The sequence below is a fragment of the Rhineura floridana genome, chromosome 10, assembly GCF_030035675.1.
Source record: "Rhineura floridana isolate rRhiFlo1 chromosome 10, rRhiFlo1.hap2, whole genome shotgun sequence".
Classification (NCBI taxonomy): Eukaryota; Metazoa; Chordata; class Lepidosauria; order Squamata; family Rhineuridae; genus Rhineura; species Rhineura floridana.
This window is the reverse complement of record NC_084489.1, coordinates 9,700,609-9,712,843: the sequence shown is the minus strand read 5'-3', so window position 1 is coordinate 9,712,843 and position 12,235 is coordinate 9,700,609. Positions and strand designations below refer to the sequence as shown.

The 12,235-nt window shown below is 40.5% G+C and overlaps 1 long non-coding RNA gene across 1 annotated transcript; it reads left to right on the top strand.

Annotated features, from left to right (window-relative positions):
* The first annotated feature begins 537 nt into the window (after positions 1–537).
* LOC133365138 (uncharacterized) lies at positions 538–7,938 on the top strand. Its single transcript, XR_009758112.1, has 3 exons — positions 538–631; positions 1,286–1,428; positions 6,138–7,938. It is a non-coding gene; the product is annotated as an uncharacterized LOC133365138 (long non-coding RNA).
* The last annotated feature ends 4,297 nt before the right edge of the window (positions 7,939–12,235 follow it).

The window sequence follows — 12,235 nt, the reverse complement described above, 5'->3', positions numbered from 1 at the left end:
TGTGAGGGATCTCCAGGGGTCCCTGCACTTGCCCAGGGTTTGGTTTTCTTGGAAAGAAGATCAGTGGACTCTATGGTGTCTTTATGAAATAGGGTTTATTTACACACATTCACAGCCTGAGCATAAGATGTAGGGATTCAAAGCATTAGCAGTCCAACATACCTTGTTTTTCCATCAGGCTTATAGGAGGCATCCTGATGCCATCGTGCAGACCTCTCTGCATGTCTCCAGTTCACAGCCTTTCCTCCAACTTGCTGCAAACTCAAGCTTCTCTTTGACCCCAGGAAGGGGGCAGGCTCTCCTGAAGTGTTTCAATAACAATAGGATCTCCTTGGCCCATTTGTCAATTAATGGGCACTTGATAGACACATTAGCCCACCTGGCCACTCTATTAGATTAACGAATGAGACACATCTGACCAGGTTTCTCAGCTGCAAAGCCCACCTCCAGGTGCAGGGTTCCAAATCAGAGGCTGGAAGGGGACTCATAGAAATCATCTGTCTTAGCCCTCAAATCCATAACAGCTGCAACATGAAAAGCCCTGAGTTTTTTTGTGGACACAAGGCAAACCTTAGGAGCATATGGAACTACTAAAAATGTCTTTTCAGATGAATGCAGCAACCATGCACAGGTATTCAAGATAAAGGGGTCCCAAGTTTTATAAGGCTTTAAGTGCTAAAAGCAAGATCTTGAACTTAGCTGATAGGCTAGCATATCAGCAGCCACTGTAGTTCTTTCAGTAATGGTGTTGCATATTGTCAAAAGGATATTCCCTTCAGCAACCTTACTGCAGCATTCTGACTAGCTTCAGCTTCCAGACCAGCTTCTGGAAACAACTTTTGAGCTATAAATGGAACCATGGAAGAGCAGTGCCACCAATATCCAACATATTATCATTAATTATATGCATTGTATTGATTGGTATTGGGACCGGTGTCTTTTCATTTGTTCATGAATGATCTGGAGCAGTTGCCAACCTGGCACCCATGAAGACCTTCATAGATGCCCCAGGTAGGGGCCCCAGAATCTGAGCTTTCCGTTTTTTGTTTTTGTTTTAAAAAAGGAAGTCTCTAGTCCTCCTAGACAGAAAAGTATGAAGCAAAATATGCAGGTACCCTTCCAAGAGATTTCTGTGAAATGAACAGCCTGGCTGCTCCAACCTGCCAGTGTTTTTAGTCAATGAGTGAGTACAGTGGGTACAGGATGGTAGCCTAGGCTTGGTTGACAATTGGCATTGGGAAAAGCAGGGTTCTTCTGCCTTTAATAGCTGTATCTCCACAAACAGGACCAGCGGGACAAAACTGACTTCCCATCATAAACATGAGATTGGTGGGAAGCAGCAGCAATGACTGCATTATCTCTAATGGCAGCCATTTTGTGACTGACATCCTCTCTCAAAATTTGAAAAGTGACCACTGGTCCAAAAAGGTAGGTGATCCCTGATCTACAGTTGGGGTTAACTGTGAGATATTGCTTGCAATAACCAAATTCTTCAGGTTGGTTATAACAAAAAGGGAACTGAGGGACCTCCAAAAGAATCTCTCCAAACTGAGTGGGCAGTAAAATAGCAAATGTAATTCAGTGTAAGCAGGTATAAAGTAATACATATTGGGGCAAAAAAGTCCTAATTTCACTGAGATGCTAATGGGGTCTGAACTGTCAGTTGATTGACGAGGAGCAAGATCATTGGGGCTGTAGTGCATAGGTTGATTAAGATGCCAACCCAGTGTGAAAAAGGTGAATTCAATGTTGCGATTAGGAAAGGGATTGAAAATACAACTGCCAATATCATAATACTGTTACACAAATCTATGGTACAACTACACTTGGAATACTGTGTGCAGTTCTGGTTTCCCCATCCCAAAGAGGATATTGGAGAGCTGGAAAAGTTTAGAAAAGGGCAACCAAAATGATCAAGGGGATGCAACTCCTGCATGAGGAAAGATTACAATATCTAGGCTGTTTAATTTAGAAAAAAGGCAAGTAAGAAGGAACATGATAGAGATGTATAAAATGATGCTTGGCATAGAGAAAGTGGATAGGGAGTTTTTCTCCTTCTCTCATAATATTAGAATATGGGGCCACCCAATGAAGTTGAATGTTGGAAGATTCAGGACCAATAGAAGAAAGTACTTCTTCACACAGTTCATAGTCAAACTGTAAAACTAGGTAGCACAAGATGTAATGTTGGCCACTGTGACGTCCTTCCCCAGCACCACCAGTGAAGCTCTCACCTGTGGCTACCAGCAGACAGGAACATCAGGTTTTCTTCTTACCCTTTTCAGCTCTAGCACAGATTAAACAAATCCCACTGCTAGGCAGCACTACCAGTCACTTTCTGTAACCCAAACTCCCAGAGACTTTGCCTAAGTCTCTCTATAGCTTGTTACTTTGTGACTGTGTGCCTATGCTGTTCCCAACCCCCTTGTATCTTTATATTTAAAGCATACAGCTCTGGGTTGCTCTGGATACGTGACTTGTTACAATCTCTCCCTTCACCGCTGCCACCATTAGATACAGTTTCTGTTCAGCCTTGGTAATTACCTTGCCCTCCCTTCTGGTCTGTATATTCCCCCAGCCAAGGATCAGGCCTTTGGTAAACCAAATAAGTATTTATTAAATATCAGAAATAACAAGATTACTTAAGGAATGTTTCACAAGCGTATGGTTTCATCTGTATTCTGTTAGGTACTTGACTTTTTACTAATTGCCTCAGAACTCCGACTCACTCTCAAACACCACCTCTCAATTCACCACTAAACACCACCTCAACCTCAACCTCCTAGATTCAACTGTCATTCTTCCATTTATACTCCCAGCCATTCAAACGCTCAGCCAATCATCCAGCATTCTACTGCTCATGTACTCCCCCCTCCTCTTTCACTCTACTTACCATATATCTTCTATATAAACAGCACTTACCATATTTACAATATAAGCAGGAACATCACAGCCACCAACTTGGATGACTTTAAAAACTAGACAAGTGCATAAAGGATAAGGCTACTAGCCACAATGGCAGTGTTCTACTTCCACTGTTGGAGACACTGAATGCCAGTTGCTGGGAATCACAAGTAGGGACAGCGCTGTTTCATTCAGGCCCTGTTTGTAGACTTCGCAGAGGGATTTAGTTAGACATTGTGGGAACAAGACACTGACCTAGATGGGTCTTTGGCCAGATCCAGCAAGGCTTTTCTTATGTTCTTAAAATGGCTGAGAGGTTCAAGAGAATCAACAGGGCTGTATTCCTGTCTCCCTTCTGGCATAAGTCATCATTACAGGGGGTGACCAAGGCAGTTTCAGTACCAAAACCAGGCCTAAATCACAACTGAAATATATTTAGAAAATCATTTTCATTCAAGAGCCTAGATTTGTGCCGACAACCACTTTTTAAGCACCTATCACAGGAAGGTTTTATTAGCCACTGGCTTATAGTTGTTCAAATCTTATGAATTCAATGTACGTTTTATCAGGAGTGCTCATACCATAGATTTCTTTAAGGAAGCAAGAACGACCTCCACACTCAATGAAGAATTTGTGATGACCTGGATCCAGCTGGTCATCTTCTGCTAGATGTGACAAGCCAAGGGTAAGAGTTGAACATACAAGTGGTTGACTACTAGATTTGGGCAAGCACCTTGTCAGCATCCAACAAAATAGGACCAGACAGTGCCCGGCACCACTTCTATAAATTGGTCTGCATTAATTGCAATATCCCTATCATGACGGATATGGTCACTTTTGTCATCAAAAGTATCTCACAAACATGTTAAAACATACTAGGGTTCTACCATATTTCCTACTAGATCAGATTGTGAAAGCCCCTGAACCACTTTGGGAAAGCTCCACTGGATGATGTAAGGACTCAAAGAAAAAAAATGCTCTTTTGCCATTGTCCAATTTTACTATGTAAACAGCTTTGAGAGCTTTCTGTTGAAAGGCAGCATATAAATATTGTAAATAAATCAATAAAGTTAAGGACATGTTCCACATCACAGCTTATAATCAAATCAGGAAAAAAGAGCACATGGGTGTCCACAGAAATACTAGGGGGAGAATAGGTCTATGACTTGTAACTAAAGGTTGTCGACTTGACTATCTGCAGTCTTTATATGACTGAAACCGCACACTATTAAACAGTGCAACGAGAAACAGTGGTGGGCTGTGCCTGTTGGTGTTTTATTCTGTTGGAGTGCATTATACATTTTAAAGTTAATTTCTAACAAATTACTTTATTTGTCCATTTAACAAAAACAGAGTAAGACACTAGAAAGCCATACAGCTTCAGTTTGTCCATTGAACAACAATACAGTTGGTCTCAACTGAAACCCCCTAAGGCTGAATTTCACACCATTTAGACAGAATCCGCCTTGGCTGTGGTGAATGCCAGACATAAGGTCTGAAACCAAACTTTTTTGTTAATGTTTATCTGCCCATAACATAAAGGATAATATAATACAAATTTGATCATTCTTTAAACAAAAACTGGAAGCTTTGAGAGTCTTGGCCAAAATGGTCAATAATTTTCATTCATAAATTTCTCCTTGGGATAGGTCTTCAACTTTTCTCTATGGACACTCAACACAAGCCAGACAGTTGAGCGTCATTCATTGTCAAACGTACCCATGTCTTTGTGATGTTCCTATATTAATGTATATATGGTGAGTGTTGTTGTTTTAGAAGATACATGGTAAGTGGAGTGAAAGAGGAGGGGGAGTGAATGGGCACTAGAATGCGAGATGATTGGCTGAGTGTTTAAAATGGCTGAATGTATAAAAGGAAGAGTGAGAGTGGAATCGGGGGAGAGAAGAGAACTGAGTGGGTTGGTTGGTGGGGTTTAGAGAGTTGTTTGCCAGGAGGGAGGTGGAGTTCGGATTAGTATTGAGTAAAACCATATGCTTATGTGCCTTAAGAAGAAATCTTGTTAATCTTGTTAGCTTTGTTATCTGTAATAAATACTTAATTTGGTTTACCAAAGGCCTGATCCTTGGCTGGGGTTTCACAGACCAGAAGGGAGGGTAAGGTAATGACCAAGGGTGAAGGGAAACTGTAACAAATGGTGGCAGCGGTGAAGAGAATAACAATACCAGTATTCAGAGTCTCTGGGAATACTAGTATTGGGACGTTACTGGTGGTGCTGCCTAGCAGGGGGATCTGTTGAGATCTGTGCTAGAGCGGAGAGAGAAACCATATAAAAGGACAGTCCGGACTGGTGGAGTCCCTGGTGGTGCCTAGAGACAGGCAGTAACCACGAGCAGGTAGGAACCTGACAGGGAGAGCCAGGGAAGGGCGTCACAGTCTTCACCTTGCACAAAGTACTAAAGGATCGTTCAGTTGTGCATGTTGTAACTGGGAGGGATACTGCTGTAAGGATAGCCATTTTAATAGCAGGGAACAGTTTGGTGCATTCTAATAGTTCAGTAAGGCTCATGTTGCATATGTTACACAATGATGGGTGTATTTCTTTGGTATGTCTTTTTGACCACAACTCATGCCAAGTAACAGATTCATCCACAAATTTTCAAATTTGTAAAGTTTCTGAATGGAATTGAGATGGGCTTGAAAGACTTTTTCTTCAGTGGTACATCTGAGGTGGATGTAATTTCAGCAAACTACGCAGGTTGGTTTTCATCACTGAAAGGAGTCCTCAGTCAGGTAATAAGTGAATCCAGGTAGGGAATGTAGATGGACTGCCAGTAAAACTCTTCTGCGGGTTGGTTGGAATGATTAGCACAGTTTTTCTGTTGTATGGTTGGTCTAGGTGCTTAAAGTTTTACACCTGGGCTCCTACTGGGAGGAAGGGTGGAATATAAATTTAATGAATAATAAATAATAATAATCTACTTCATCTGCCAGTTTCTTGCACTTCTCTATTATTGTGTTAAAGGTCTCCTCACTAGCTTCTCTGTGCTGTTCCTTTATTCCCAGCAACTCTTCTATATGTGCTTTTGTTTCCATTACATCTAACTTTGCAGACTGCAGAGCTTGGGTGACTGGCTCTAGCACAGAACAATATTTGCTTATGATCACAAGACAAACAATAAAAGTTGATGTCTGTGATACACATAAAGACTGGCATGAAAATAGTCTTGTCTTCATGTTGCTTGATCCTGCTAATTGCATCATTGTATTTTTAGGGTTTCCAAATCTTGTAATATTTGCAGAAGCAGCATCATTACATCAGAACAAGCAGCATTCATCCTGTTGGCCCAGGAAGGCTCTTCTCCAGAAAAGTGCAGAGTCTGAGTGTGGAAGCCACTCTCAATAGGAATGGTCTCAAAGATTACTCTAAACCTCTGGTTGACTAGCTGAATGCGTGTGTGTCTGGGTACACCAAAATAAAATAAAAACATAAAAACATGTAATATTTGGGGGGGGAAGTGCCCCCTTTGACCCCTTCCCCCAGTGGTACTGATGAAAGAGCAATATGGAATACGGTCGCATGGCTTTTTTCACATCCAGCAAGGCTGCCTTCTTTTTCTTTCCCCTCTCCCAAATGTGTACGGTAAAGAGTTTCTGAAGTAATTTGCAGTGCAACGAAGGCAGAATATTCACTCTTGACTGAAAGCACGTATCTGTTTTTCTGAATTTCACCCAGTGTTGTAAATAATGGGCACTGGGGATCAATTCTCATTTTGGGAGGGTGTTTTTGAAGTGTTCAGTTTAAGACTTGATTCTTAAGGGATTCTATGGTGTTAGATGGAAATATGAGGTGTCTATTCCATGAAACTGTTCAAAGTTGGGAACCTTGTTACTGTCATCATTGGCAAGATACATATTTACCAATTTGATCTTTCATATTTCAAGGGTACTTGATTCAAGCAGAGTAGGAATTATATTGTAGTCACTGACCAGATTGCTGAGTGGACAATTTCCTTCAAACTAACCACACCTAATTTGGCTGTTTTTATCCTCTGTCCACTGTCACTCCTGCCCACAATACGTCTGTTCATCATAATCCTACAACAGGCTAAGCACTAGGAGAATGCATTAAAAATGGTGAAGCAAAGTGTGAAAAACTGCATAGCAGGCCAGATTGTGTACAGTCTACCCTCTGTTCAACAAATTCTGAGATAAGGGTCAAGAGCTGCCTCCATATGAAGGTGTATTACATCTTACTGCTAATTGTGTGTTGTAGTTGAAAGTGATAATACTATGAGAATCAGAGGTAGAGCAAACATTATTCTAGGATAATTAACAATTGGCACCCTCAAGGAAACATCTGTCCTGGAATATTATTTTGCTTCACCCTCAAAAACATTTTGCCTTTCTGCTCAGTGAGCACTGAGGCAGCTAAGCATTGGGTTGTATTCAACTAAATCCTACTCAAAGTAGACCCATTGAAATTAATGACCCTGAGTTAGCCGTGTCTATTAACTTCACTGGGTCTACTCTGAATAGAACTAGTATCACCCTTTGTGCTGAGTTTAACTCCTTTCTGACAAAAATATTATGATTTGCATGGGGTTGTTGATGTGCTAAGATTCTCCTGATATTAGCTGTGACACAACACATTAGGACAGATAAATCCCGTGTATTGTCTCTGTTCCCTAATTTCATTCCAATTCTTCTGTATTGTGTGCTGCCCCATTTTCTCCCTGAGCTTTTTTTGGTCATATTGAGAAAGTCACTTCTTTCCGGAGCAGCAAGACCTTTTTCTCCCCTGTGTCTGCATGGTTAGCCTCTCACAACGTAAATGGTAGGCTCTTAAAATGATGCTATGGAGTGCATGGATGAGCTAGTCTCTAAGCCTTGGGCCACTGAAATATTTGTCTCTGAATGATTTGTGGACACTGGGTTATATTATATTGCTTTCCAACTATGGGTACAGTCAGTCTTAGGGGAGGCAGCTCTCAATGGAACTCTGCTGAAGCAGTTTTCTTAAAAACACACATTCACATGGACCCCTTGATGTATGTTTATGGATTTTATGGATTAAAGAGAAAGATACGGCATTACGACAGAGTAAGAACTTTCTTCTGAAAATGTGTATCTCAGGTGCTGATGTGAACTATGTACACTTGCCCCATGTGGTGAATCACTGAACAGCAAGTAGGACCTTCACAGTGAAACACCTTCAGGCCTTGGATTGATTCTGCAATCGACTTGCAATTCGATCCTCAGGAGACCATAAGAACAGTGCTGCTGATTAAAGTCAAAGGCCTGTCTATCTCACAGTGTCCAACCAAGGTCCTATGGGCAGCTCACAAACATGACCGAAGTGCATCAGTGATCTTCCTGCTTTTGATTCCCAGCAAATAGTATTCAGAGGCATATGCCAAGATTTTCATGGGCAGAAAATGAGTAAAAGAGGGCTTCCTGTTGTAGTTAAGCCTTGCTTGCTGAAAAAGGTCTTCTGGAATACTCTTGTATCATTTGTTCTTCAGTCCTGCCTCTTCTCTTGCTTCTGCCTCCTACTTTGGTTCTGACTTGCTGTTCGGTTCTGGTTTCTGGCTTGCTTCTTGACCTTGCTTCCTGGGTTGTCATTTGATCCTGACTGTCCAGAGTACTGGCATTGTCACATTGGGCCTGGGTCATCTCAGATTGCTGCCCTAGAGGCTTTAACCATGTTGAGATAATGGGAAACTAGATAGTTGGAAAAGCTTGGCATCAGTGATGTTAAGTAGAACATATTTGGAACAATGATTTTAATAATATTCTTTGGAATACCAACAATAGTTATTGATGAAGGACAGATTATGCCTGCCAATTCTTCCAGATTAGATTTTATATGCAGGAAAAGTCACATCAAAGTGAGCTTAAAACTGAGGTCCCCAGTGTGATGCTTGTGGGATGCCAGATGATCCACTACCCTTTGTGCTGGTTTGTACACACAATGGTGTCTTTGCTGTTCCTATACTTGCTGAGCCCAGTTCTTCCTTGTTGCCATTCATTGTTTGTATAGACTCTCCCTTCCCTTCTGACAGGACAGATTCCTCCAAGAGATGTCTAGATTTGTAGGAAGAAGAGAAGCTAGAGCAATCTGAGTTATGCCAAGCTAGTGTGTTGTGTATGGAAAAAGGAAATGCAGGCCTGAGCTGCGGGAAAAGGAGCCAGCAAGGGAGGGCTGAAAACAGAGAAGCTGTGGCCATGAGGGTAGCAGGAAATCAGTTGGGAAGAAGACTGAAGAAGCTGGGCTGTTGGACATGTGTGTGAAAAATAGCAGTTTCTTACCCTTTAATTCTCTTTCTTTGGCCTCTTTCTCTCTCCCCCACCATCTTTTCATTGCTTTCTGCTGTCCCTTTCCATTATCATTACTACTGCTACTACTGCTATTCAGTTTTCTCTTCCCACTTTCTCCTTCTTTCTTCCTTCCATCTTGATGCTGGTTTTTCCTTTCTTTCACTCCTTCATTCCTTCCCTTTTTTACTTCTTCCTCAAGCCCTAGAGTTTCCCTTCCTCCAGCATGTTAGGGGGAGTGAACAAATGTACATGTGTGTGTGTGAGAGAGTGAGTGAGTGGGAGAGACAGAAAGAGAGAGAGAGCAAGTGCAGCGGTGGCTGGTAACATTTTGCCTTGGTATGCCTGCAATTTTTAACTTTGCTGTTTTCAGCACAATAAGATTTGTGCAGCACTTATTTAGGAAAGTATGCCATTACACATGTGCAGAGCAGGGCTGATCTGATTTAATTAATTGATTGAAATCATGATTTAAATCGCTTATCTGAAGGACCCAATTTTAATGATTTAAATCACAGTTTAAATCATTAGTGAGGAATATTCTATTTAATCATAATTTTTTAGTAGAAGTACATTATTGTTTAATATAACTGTAATACATATTCAGAAATGTAGGCTTCATTAGAAGGTACGTATACAATAAGAATGATTCTGAATTGTTTTCAGATTAGTTTTCATCAAAAATGGGATGATAATTTGGTCAGTTTAGTCCTAAAGCAGAATGGACTTGTGAAGTCATTCAGGAGATGAACCAGCTCCAACTGTTCAATTAATCATGATATTTCTATCATGATGTCCCAGAATCACCACCACCAAACAGGCTTTTAAACTGTACTAATAAGATTGTTTATTCTTCTGGTCAGTTTTCTTCTTCAACAAACAAAACATGCACATGGATTTTTGAATGTCAGTTTTAGAAAAATGTAAAATTCATCAAGAAATTCATAAAAACAATGTCAGTTTTAGATAAATGTAAAATTATTTAAAAAAATAAAATTTAGGCAATTTCAACCAAGTCAACATGGTAAAATATTGGGTGGTACAGTTAACTCACTCTTCCTCATCTTTGTCTTCCTTGTTCATTGTCTAGAAAAGAAATACAAGCTTTCCTGCTTTTCAGTTCCCAACTTATTTTTCAGTTTAGGATGAATTAGTCCAAAGGAAGAAGAAAAATATCTCTACACCTGTAGAAGAGGCTACCGCTAAGAGATGGATGACCACTTCAGTGGAAAGTGACCTTCTCTATCTTTGCACTTAGAGAGAAGCAAGGCCAAGAGAGAGAGTCCATACACTTCATGTACACCACCTGAAGAATAGGACTGATCACATTATCTTCCATCTTCATAAACTGCTGTTAACATATTAATACAATATAATTAGAAGTTGTATAATTAGTATTCATGATGATATCTTTGACCTAGGCTCTTTTCTTACTAATTGTTTTAAGAAAATTTTGAAATCTGATTTAAATTTTAAAAATCCAATTTAAATTTTAAAAAAATCTATTTTTTAAAAATTGATGTTTATCAGCCCTGGAGCAAAATGCCACTGTCTCCTCACTAAAAATATATACATTCTCTGCTCATCTATGGACAGTGTAAGAACTTCCATGTAAGAGGACTAAATACGATTTTCAGACATGATTGACTCCACACTTATTTAGAAATTAAGCCATACCATATGACAAGTTTTTGAATTCATGTATTGATTTTATCTACATATCCACTGCCAAAAAACTAAACACACAGAGAGAGTTTTAAAATGTGAGGAAAATTGCTTCCAGTTGTGTGCACTTTTCCTCTCCCCAGAAAAATCAGTTTAACTTTTCATTATCCAAAACACTTTTTTCTCAAAATTAAAAGAACTAAATATTTCAACCAATAGACAAAAAATATTGTTTCATTTGGGTCAGGGCTCGGTCCTGAAAATGTTGAGTCCTGCTCGTGTGCTGCAGATTATATCACACCACACTAATCCTAATCAGTCTCTGTTATATATGAGATTAGAGAGAATATCTTGTAGGTCTGGGGAAGGATGTGGAGTCATCCAGACAGGCATAGAGCCATTTTTTTTTATTTTAGAAATCACTGACAAAACTCTCTCTCTCTCTCTCTCACACACACACACGCTAGACATAATGGCATCAGCATTTTCCTCCATTCCTTTGTATTGAATATATATAAGATAGGGGAGGGACTTGTTGGAAGCAGATTCACATATCTTTTCTAGATATACTCTGGAATTGCAAATGGCTCAGATCAACCTGCCCTGCTCCACCCAGCAGAATTTGTTGCGACACATAGACAAGCCATCCACTATTTTTTCTCCCAATTCCCAAAAATAAATGCAAAATGATTAAGTCGGTATTTATTAGAGACTCACTGATTTTTTGTTTGCTTGTTTTCTTTCTCTTTTTCTCTCAAGATCACAAACAAAAATACCCCTGAACAAAAACTCCCCAAAGTAGGAAACACTCCTTGTTGCTTCTCTGGTTACCTACGAAGTGACTGGGCCTTCAGGGAAACAGGCTCAGAACCAACCTATGATTCTGATATAAGCTAAGGCTTCCACATAGGATTGTTCTTGAAGCAGTCCTGACTCCTCCCTACTTTGCTATACTGGCTGTGCTGGATAATCTTCATAACAAGAGATGGAGTAGGGGCTTTCCTAGAGGGCTGACAAGCAGCCAAGCCTGTGATGGCCCTCTTTGCTATAGCTATACCTCTGGAATGGAACTGGCAGAATGGTGCAAAGAGCTGATTGACCACAGAGAACAGGAAGCTGATTGGCCAGAATAGAAACGTGAAGGCCTGAACCCCCCCCTTAGAAAAAACAAACCCCTCACTTCCCCCCAGCTTTCTTCTTCGGAAAAAATATGAAGAAAAATATTTTGTTTTCATTTTTTCCTGGTTCTTCACAGCTCTAGTCATGAAGGGCAAGGCCCCAGGTCCTGCTCTTGGGGCTTCCCATAGGCATCTGGTTGGCTATTGTGAGAACAGGATGCTGAACTAGATGGGCCATTGGCCTGATCTGGCAATCTCTTCTTACGTTGTTC